Source organism: Chenopodium quinoa, unplaced genomic scaffold (genome assembly GCF_001683475.1).
Source record: "Chenopodium quinoa cultivar QQ74 unplaced genomic scaffold, ASM168347v1, whole genome shotgun sequence".
Lineage (NCBI taxonomy): Eukaryota > Viridiplantae > Streptophyta > Magnoliopsida > Caryophyllales > Amaranthaceae > Chenopodium > Chenopodium quinoa.
The window spans coordinates 2,940,837-2,949,433 of record NW_018743136.1 but is presented as its reverse complement, the minus strand read 5'-3'; the positions used below and the strand labels follow the sequence as shown (position 1 = coordinate 2,949,433).

Sequence of the window (8,597 nt, the reverse complement as noted above, 5' to 3'; positions counted from 1 at the left end):
AAGCATTGAGTTACTTATGAAATATGTGAGACTAGTTCATTTGTATAGTTTTATTTTTCTTTGTTTTCTTTGACTAACCTACTAATCTCCCATCTAGTATTCTTTGTTTTATTCGCAAACGCAACAAAAGAGCACTTCCTTTTGCGTCGTTGAACCTTGAGCTTGAAAATTTGGTAAGGGCAAATCAAAGTCAAAAGAGGGCTATAGCTAGTGGTGCTACATCAAGCGAGTTTGGTGTTCCTCCACCATATCAAGAAGCAAGTGGGATTTCCACTCCCGCTTTAGAAGCAAACGGCTTTGAGATAAGGCCCGCCCTTATCACCTTGATTGAGGGTCATCAATTCTCTGGGCAAAGCATGAGGATCCCATTGCACATCTTAAGCAATTCATATGGTATTGTAGCACCGTGAAGGCAAATGGGGTGACTCCGGAGTACATTCTCTTAAGCATGTTCAAATTCTCTTTAACGGGCAAGGCAAGTGATTAGCTTGATAGGTTGCCTCCAAAATCATTGAACACATGGAACGAGGTGACTTCTGCATTCCTTGGGAGGTTCATTCCTCTTGGGAAAACAGTGGAGTTGAGGTCTAAGATATCAAACTTTCAACAAGACCCCGACGAGTCTCTCTATGATGCTTGGGAAAGATTCAAGAGCTACCAACAACAATGCCCCCACAATGGCATGGAAGATTGGCTCTTGCTCTATGGGTTTTATAGAGGTCTCTTGAGATCGGACTGCATACTCTTGGATGGGGTATCGGGTGGACCTATCATGAACAAGCCACCCACAGAGGCACTAAAGATCATAGCGGATATAGTTCAAAACTAAACCGATTAGAGCCCCAATGAGAGAAGCACTTCCAAGAAAGGGGGAAAGTATGAGGTAAATGCTATCTACCTGATTAATTCAAAATTAGATGATTTGTCTTCTAAATTTGATCAACTACAATCCTCTTCTCTATCCCCTTCCCCACGTGAATATTCACATGCATCTAGTTCATTAAATGATAATATGTCAATATAAATGATGTCATGTGATACTTGTGGAAGTAATGATCATGTAACTTTGAAATGCTATTTGCTAAATGATTCATGCTCCCCTTCCCCTTCCGTGGAACAAGTTAATGCAATCAACAATGGTCAAACCAATCCTAGGTATGACCCTTATTCCAACACCTATAATGAGGGATGGAAACATAGTGGCCAAAGAAATGTTCAAGGTTAATATAGTGGCCAAAGAAATGTTCAAAACAATAATCAAGGAAATTATAGGAACCAAAGTAATGGTAACTATGTGTCAAATAATCAAGTGAGCCATCAAAATGACAATAGATACCACTAAAAAGGTCAATATTCTTCTAACAATAACCCACCCAGTTTTAATGGAGGAAATAAACCTACCCTTGCTCCTATCCCTCAACCTCCTCTCCAGATTCAAGCTCCCCCTCCTAAGTCAAGTCTAGAAATCATAATGGAAAATTTTGTTAATGCTCAAAGAAAGAAGACCAATGACTTAGAGGAGAGTATCAAAAGATGCTAAAAACTCAAATAACTCAACTAGGTAATGCTCTTAAAAGTAGCAATTCTAGCACCTCTTTGCCTAGTCAAGCCATTGATCCAACGGAACATTGTAATGCAATCATAAATAGATGTAGGACTAGCATAGATGAAACTCCACCAATGAGCTTGCAAAATGAAAGTGAGAGTGAGGAGTTCAAAGAAGAAATACAATGTGAGGTATCTAAGTCAAGTGAGGATGAGATGGTTGTCAGAGTGAGTCCACCACAGTGAGCTTAACCGAAAATTTTAGTGAAATTATCAATAACCACTCACCCACTAAACTAAAAGATCCCAAAAGTTTCTTTATTCCTTGCTCTATTTAGAACATTTCTTTTTTAAATGCCCTATGTAATCTAGGAGCTAGTGTGAGTTTGATGCGTTTTTCGGTTTATGAGAAGCTTAGTATAAGTGGTTTAGTACTCACTAATGTTACTCTTCAACTTGCCAATTGATCCACCAAATTCCCTAAAGGTAAGGTTGAGGATGTCCCTTTTAAGGTAGGTAATTTCATCATTCTGGTTGATTTTATTGTGCTAGAAATGACGGAAGATGCTCTTTCCCCTATCATCCTAGGTCGACCTTTCTTAGCAACGGGTGGTGCAATCATTGATGTAAGGGAAAGAAAACTCACATTGAATGTGGGTGATGATAAATTTTGTCTTACTATTGATCCCAAGAGAGGAAGTCCTTCCCCCACAAAATATTGCATGACACTAGATGCTATTAGTGATAATGATTTGCATGATTTGAGAATGCTTTGTGCTACTAATCCTCTTTTCAATATCCATGAGTCAAAGCAAGGTTTGGATAGGTTTGTTAAGGTGATTACCATGCTTTCTTGTCTCAAGACAATGCTTGAAGAAGGTGAGTCTAGTGCTCACAAGGATGAAAAGGGTGACATCAAAGCTTTCAAAAAGAAGAAGAAGAAAAAATCAAAGAGAAAAAGGAAGAAGAAGCATTCAAAAGAAGTTGAAAATGAAAATGGAGTAGGTGTTAGTCATGAAAACAATTTGGTTTTGCCCAAGATGGCAAGTTGTAATGATGAAAACAATGGTTACGAAATGGTTTTGAACTTTATCCCACCTTAAGGGTATTTTTCAAATTTGCGTCAAGCTAGTGACGTTAAATAAGCGCTCCCGGGAGGCAACCCGAGTATTTTTTATTTTACTAAAAAAAACACAAAGTGCAAGTCTTCCAACAACAACCAACAAGAACAAAGGTACTAGGGAGGTTCAAGCTTCAAAGAAGGCTCGATCCTTGAGTTAGTCTTCTTTCTCCCCCTTTTTATGTGCTTTTATTGCTTAACATTGAGGACTATGTTTATGATAGCTTGGGGGGAGTCATTTGCATGCCTTCTTGAAACGTTGGTTTGTTTTGGTTGTTTCATCACTTCTCTAATATCCAAGGCCCTAAATCCAAATTTTCTTCCTTGAAATCCAAATTCTTATAATGTGAAAATTAGTTTCCCCTTTTCTATTTAGTATTGTGAATATTTCAAAAACAATGAAAAACAAAAAAATGCCCAAGGATGAGACTCAAATGACGATATTTATGTGTTTTGCTTGCTTGACTCTTGAGTGATGAGTAAAGTTCTCTTAGAAGGGTGTATGCAAGAGTTGGGGTCATTTAGAGAATTATTAACCTTGATTGCATTAGTGTCTAAGAAATGAAAACCGATGAATGCTTAATTGCACATCTAGCATAGGATATTGTCTAAGTTTGCCCAAAGAAGTATATGTTTGATTTAGATTGCGGTCCCTTGTGCCCTTGATGTGCATCCTCCTCCTCCCCGAAATGAAACTCTATTAGGGAATTGGTTCTACTTGTATCATGTATAATAAGTGGCATAATAACCACATGTTTTGAATAAGGAAAGAGCCGCTCACAATTACAAGAGGCGAGGGCAATGAAATTGAAAAAAAAAAGAGAGAAAAAAAGAAGAGCATAAAAAGAAAAAAAAAAAAGGGGGAGAACAAAAACTCCCCCCTAAATTCTCAAAAAAATTATTTTCTCTTCTTTAGAGGTTAACTTGTGGATATCCTCCACGCCGTTTCTACATTGTTATATCTTGTGAAATTCTCAATTTAAAGTGTAGTTAAAGGGCCTTGGGTGTACATTTTAGGAGGTGGACTAGCATTTTGAGATTTTATAACCGAAAAAGGGCTTGTTATTACTTTGGAATATCTAGATGTGCTCTAATAAACTAGTAAAAGGTCTAAGGAAATAGCCTAGTGTAACCTTGCTTAGTTCTTCTCTTTACCCCCAACTCATGTGTACATTTATATGATTGGTAATTCTCAAAAGTTGCTCACTTATCTTGCTTGTGATTCATATCCCGATGAGTTGACTTGGGCGATAAAAACATTGGAATTTGTGTAACCATTGATGGTTTGTTTTGGTTTTTGTGTTATTTGCGGGTTATGCTCATTGGAAATCCTCACAAGATAAAAACTCGTCCTCCGAGGCGACTTAGGGGTTTAAATTGCTTTTCACTTGTGCTAAAAGTGATTATAGTTGTTACCATACGGATTTGTCTATTTGTGCTTCCTCTTTGTTGCCTCCCTTGGTTTGATTATTAACAAGTTATTTTCCTTTTTTGGTTTGAAATGTTTGTTTTTTTCGAGGACGAGCAAAAGTTTAGCTTGATGGGATTTGATAACTTGTTATTTAGTATGATTTTAGGGTGTTTTTGAACCTTTTTTACTTGATAAATCAGTGTTTTAGTTCACTTTTACTCTATTATTATACAATTTTTGTGTATCATATACTTCACGGGTTGTTAGTGTTTTTGTTGAGATTTTAGGTCCAAAGACGACCAATTGAAGCCTATGGATGATGAACCAAGGTTAGAAGCAAGAAGATGATGGAAAGAATCCAAGGAAAAGGAGCCAAGTCAAGAAGAAAAAGAGATGTGATGTGGAGAGGAACTCTCCATAGAGTGGCGCGGCCTCTCCTAGTCCTTGGAGAGGCCTCTCTAAGCTCCACCAAAAGTTCCTGCCAAATTGTTGCACAGTGAGGAAATAAGGAGCAGCCTCTCCTGATCTTGGCGCGACATCTCCACCTAGAGAGACCTCTCCATGTCATCGGAGAGCCTCTCCACCTTGATGCAAAAGTTCCTGCCTCCCTTGACAGATTCAAGAATTTTCGCAAGGAGAGGCCTCTCCACTAGTAGAAAAATGTATAATGGCACTGGTTCAAAACCCCCATATGGCACCGGTTTTGAACCAGTGAGTATTTGAGGGATGCCAAAAAGTGGGAGTTTTGGCACCGATTCAGAACCGGTGGCAAAAAAAGGGTTTTTGGCACCGGTTCAGTTCAAAACTGGTGCCAAAAATGGCCCTAAAAAATAAATAAAAAAATTGCATTTTTTTCACTTAAATTGATATAAAAACACTAATATATATATATATATATATATATATATATATTTTCATTAAAAAAAAGTTGTAATATTACCATTTTGGCCCAAAAAAATAAAATAAAATACAAGTTACACACAAAAGCTGAAATAAAATACAAGTTAAAATAAACTTTAAAAAAAAAAAAAAAAAAAAAAGGCAGTTCTCAGTCCTTATATAATGCTCTCCATTGTTTTCTGGTCTGAAACAGTACACACCACCACCTCATTATACTTGTCTCCAATCAACCGTTGCCTTGCTCGTAGCATTTCATAGGCTGCCCAAAATAAGATGGTAGCCAATGCCTTTCCAATCCACTCCCTACATCCGAGTGCATGCCTTGCACCTAAAAGCAGTACCATGTTAAAATAATTGAGAACTTGATAAGTTTCTGAGCAGCCAACTTAAAACAGCTAACCTATTAATCTTAGCTGAACAAAGTACAACCTTAGAAGTTTGATAAACACCTTAAGAAGGACTAAAGACAGCCAGTAATACCTTAAAAAGTTTGAATATGTAAGTAATCAGGTTCACAAAGACCTCCAAGAAACATGATCTCTGTCAAGAATATTACAACAATAACAATGACAAAGGTTAGCAAACGAAAATATGGAAACAAGCCAAAAGATACAGCAGCATGGACACAATCTATGAAAATAATTCCCACCAAGTTATTATGATACTAGTACAAAAGAAGTGTATAAATCTACCAGAAGCAGAAAGGAACACCGACATTCAGATAGCTGAAGCTGAGAACTGCACACCAAACTTCATGACAAACCACAATGAAGAATTGACAAGGATAGCATGTCAAAAAATAGATAAAATAAAATTGAAAGGATTTATAAACAAACTCGCAATCCTCTCTTCAACACTAACATCTTAACTCCCAAGTCAAAGTTTTCCTAAAAAATCAGCCTAGTTCCTTCCACAATACTTCACAAATCAAATCCCTCAACCCTACTGTGATACTGTCTGTCGAGTCACTACACTTTTTTGACTTTTTTTTTTTTTGTTAGTCACTACACTTTAATTAGCACGAGTTTCATAAAAAAAAAAAAAGGGCCTCTCCTCAAACTGCTCCCTCTAAAGAGCTTCTTCTCCTGTAATGGATGATAATAAACAAACTGTTGTCCAACTGACACTGAAGAGTTAAAAACGATACTATAATATTTCAGCCTGATTTCAATTCATCACAACACCTTAATTAAAAGACACAAAATTCAGCACAGTGTAAATCTTCCAAGACTCAATATTTACAAGGTATATGACAATGCTATGGACAAATCTATCTTACATTTTACAAATCCAAAGAATCCGAGATATATATTCAGCTAGAAAGCTACTGCAGAGAGGATTAGTTATAGGAAACAAATTCTATAGTTGTCAGCCCAATATAATAATAAGAAAAAAAGTAATCATCACTTAACTCTGATTAAAAACTCTGAATTTAAATAATCCATTGAATCTTTAATCAATAATCACAAATCAAAATCACATTCCAGAAACAACTAGCTACATTGGACAGCAACATAGTTCATTGGGTGTTCACTGGTCATATAGCATACATTAAGGCAATGTTCTCCTCAATTTACTTAGGCTTGCTTAAGCCAAAATAAGTATCTTATCCTCAAATATAACAAATTCCATACGTTCAAAACATACCCTCATAAGTTCGAACATAATAGGTTCCAAACTTCCAATGTCAAAAATAACTTGGAGGGAAGACAACCTAAAGTCTACACTCCCGCCAAACGTTCTGGCCAACGTTGTACTCAACCTCCAGCTGACTACAACACTTACCTTCATCATATAATTTATAATCAAATAAAATTCAACAATCTAAATCATGTTCAGCTCTATCAATTATCAATCAACACAAAAAAAAAAAAAAAAAATAAATAAATAAATAAATAAAATAAAACAAAACAAAACAAAACCCTTCAAGAAAATTGTACTGCAACCTTTTTCATGCATTTTTTACTTATATATTTACAGCAAAAAGGGAAACCCATGAACTTACTCAATAAGACTCCCTCATTCTGACACTGCTCTCACTTGAGCATCAACAAACACCATCATAAAGGGAAACCCTTAACTCGTTAGCATTATCACCACCCTATTCCTTTTCTATTCACTAACCAAAGACCATTTTTTATGGGAATGGTTTTAATTCAAAATATTCCTTTAATTTTCTTTCCTTCCCTTTAACCAATTACCTTTCCAATTCTTAACAAAAGTCTAAAGATTTTTAAAGTAAACGTGCTCTAATTGTTCCTAGAGCAGAGTCTAATATAGTTTCAAACATAACTTTTTTCACTACTCAACAACCAATCAAACTCAACTAAAGCATATTAATCAGCAATCATAATGTAATAGGCAATCTCCGTATTCAATGACATAATATATCAATTGTACAAAATAATGAGCTACCACTTGAGTAGAATAAAATCAGTACTTTATTGTTGCAAATAGTCTGCTGCTACACATTTACGGTCAAACACTTACCATAACATCAGTCTAAGTCAACAGCCCAACAGAAAATAGATAAGTAAGTTACAAAGAAACACTGACTACACAAAGTCCCTAAGTACAAATTGTTGGTTTACCATAACATCAATCTAAGTTAATCATGAAGAAATCACAATTATAATAAAAAATAATAATCGAAAATTTTAGGTTTGACACCAAATTTCTCATAAAAACAACATGAAATTGCAAAAATGAAAGAAAAAACGATAGATTTGAAAGAGAAAGCAAGAAATACCAAAACTCCGAGCTCCCAAGAAGCATTTTCGACCATGAATACCACGAACAACCTGGACTTCGTCACATTGAGGACATTTCTGGCGAGAGGTTCTAGAAAGTGATGACAAATTCAACCGCAAAATTTACAGAAATTCCACAACAATACCCCAAAAAAATCGACCAGCAAAACCCCAGAAATTTGACCCCAAAACCTCGAGAATTCCGACCACAAAACCTACAAATTCGACCACTAATCGAAAACCCTAGATAATCCGAGCCAAAACCCCCAAAATTCGAACAAATCCGAGCCACAGCCCTCTGTTTTCGAGCAAAAAATTAACCCAAAACCCCCACAAAATTCGACCACTAATCGAAAATCCTAGAAAATCCGAGCCAAAACCCCCTTAATTCGAACAAATCCAAGCCACATCCCTTTGTTTTTGAGCAAAAAACCGACCCAAAACCCCCACAAAATTGAACTACAAAAACCGTAGAAAATCGAGCAAAAACACCCTTAATTCGAGCAAATAACATTTGAAAATTCAAAAGATCTAAGCTAGGAGGTTGGATTTTCGTAACCATCGCCGCCGCGTATGGTGAAATGAAAGAGAGAAAAGCAGAGGAGAGAGGAGAAAGAGGAGAGAGAGAGAGAGCGATCAGAAAGAAAAAGAAAGAAAGAAGAGGGGAAAGAAGGAAAAATAAGAGGACCGGTTTTTTTTACAGTAAATTCCCACCGGTTTAAACCGGTGCCATTTCACTAATTTGGCACCGGTTTAGTTTGAACCGGTGCCATTTTCTATTATACAAATTTCCGCCTAATTTTTTCCCACCGGTTTTTAAGAACCGGTGCCAATAACTCGGTGCGCATTTAACCTTTTTGGAGAGCCCTCT

The 8,597-nt window shown here is 36.4% G+C and overlaps 1 long non-coding RNA gene across 1 annotated transcript; it reads right to left on the bottom strand.

The window, feature by feature from the left end:
- Positions 1-5,107: 5,107 nt before the first annotated feature.
- On the bottom strand, positions 5,108-8,597 carry LOC110732065. The gene is made up of 3 exons (XR_002513428.1): positions 7,726-8,597; positions 5,457-5,516; positions 5,108-5,304 (listed from the first exon to the last, which is right to left on the bottom strand). It is a non-coding gene; the product is annotated as an uncharacterized LOC110732065 (long non-coding RNA).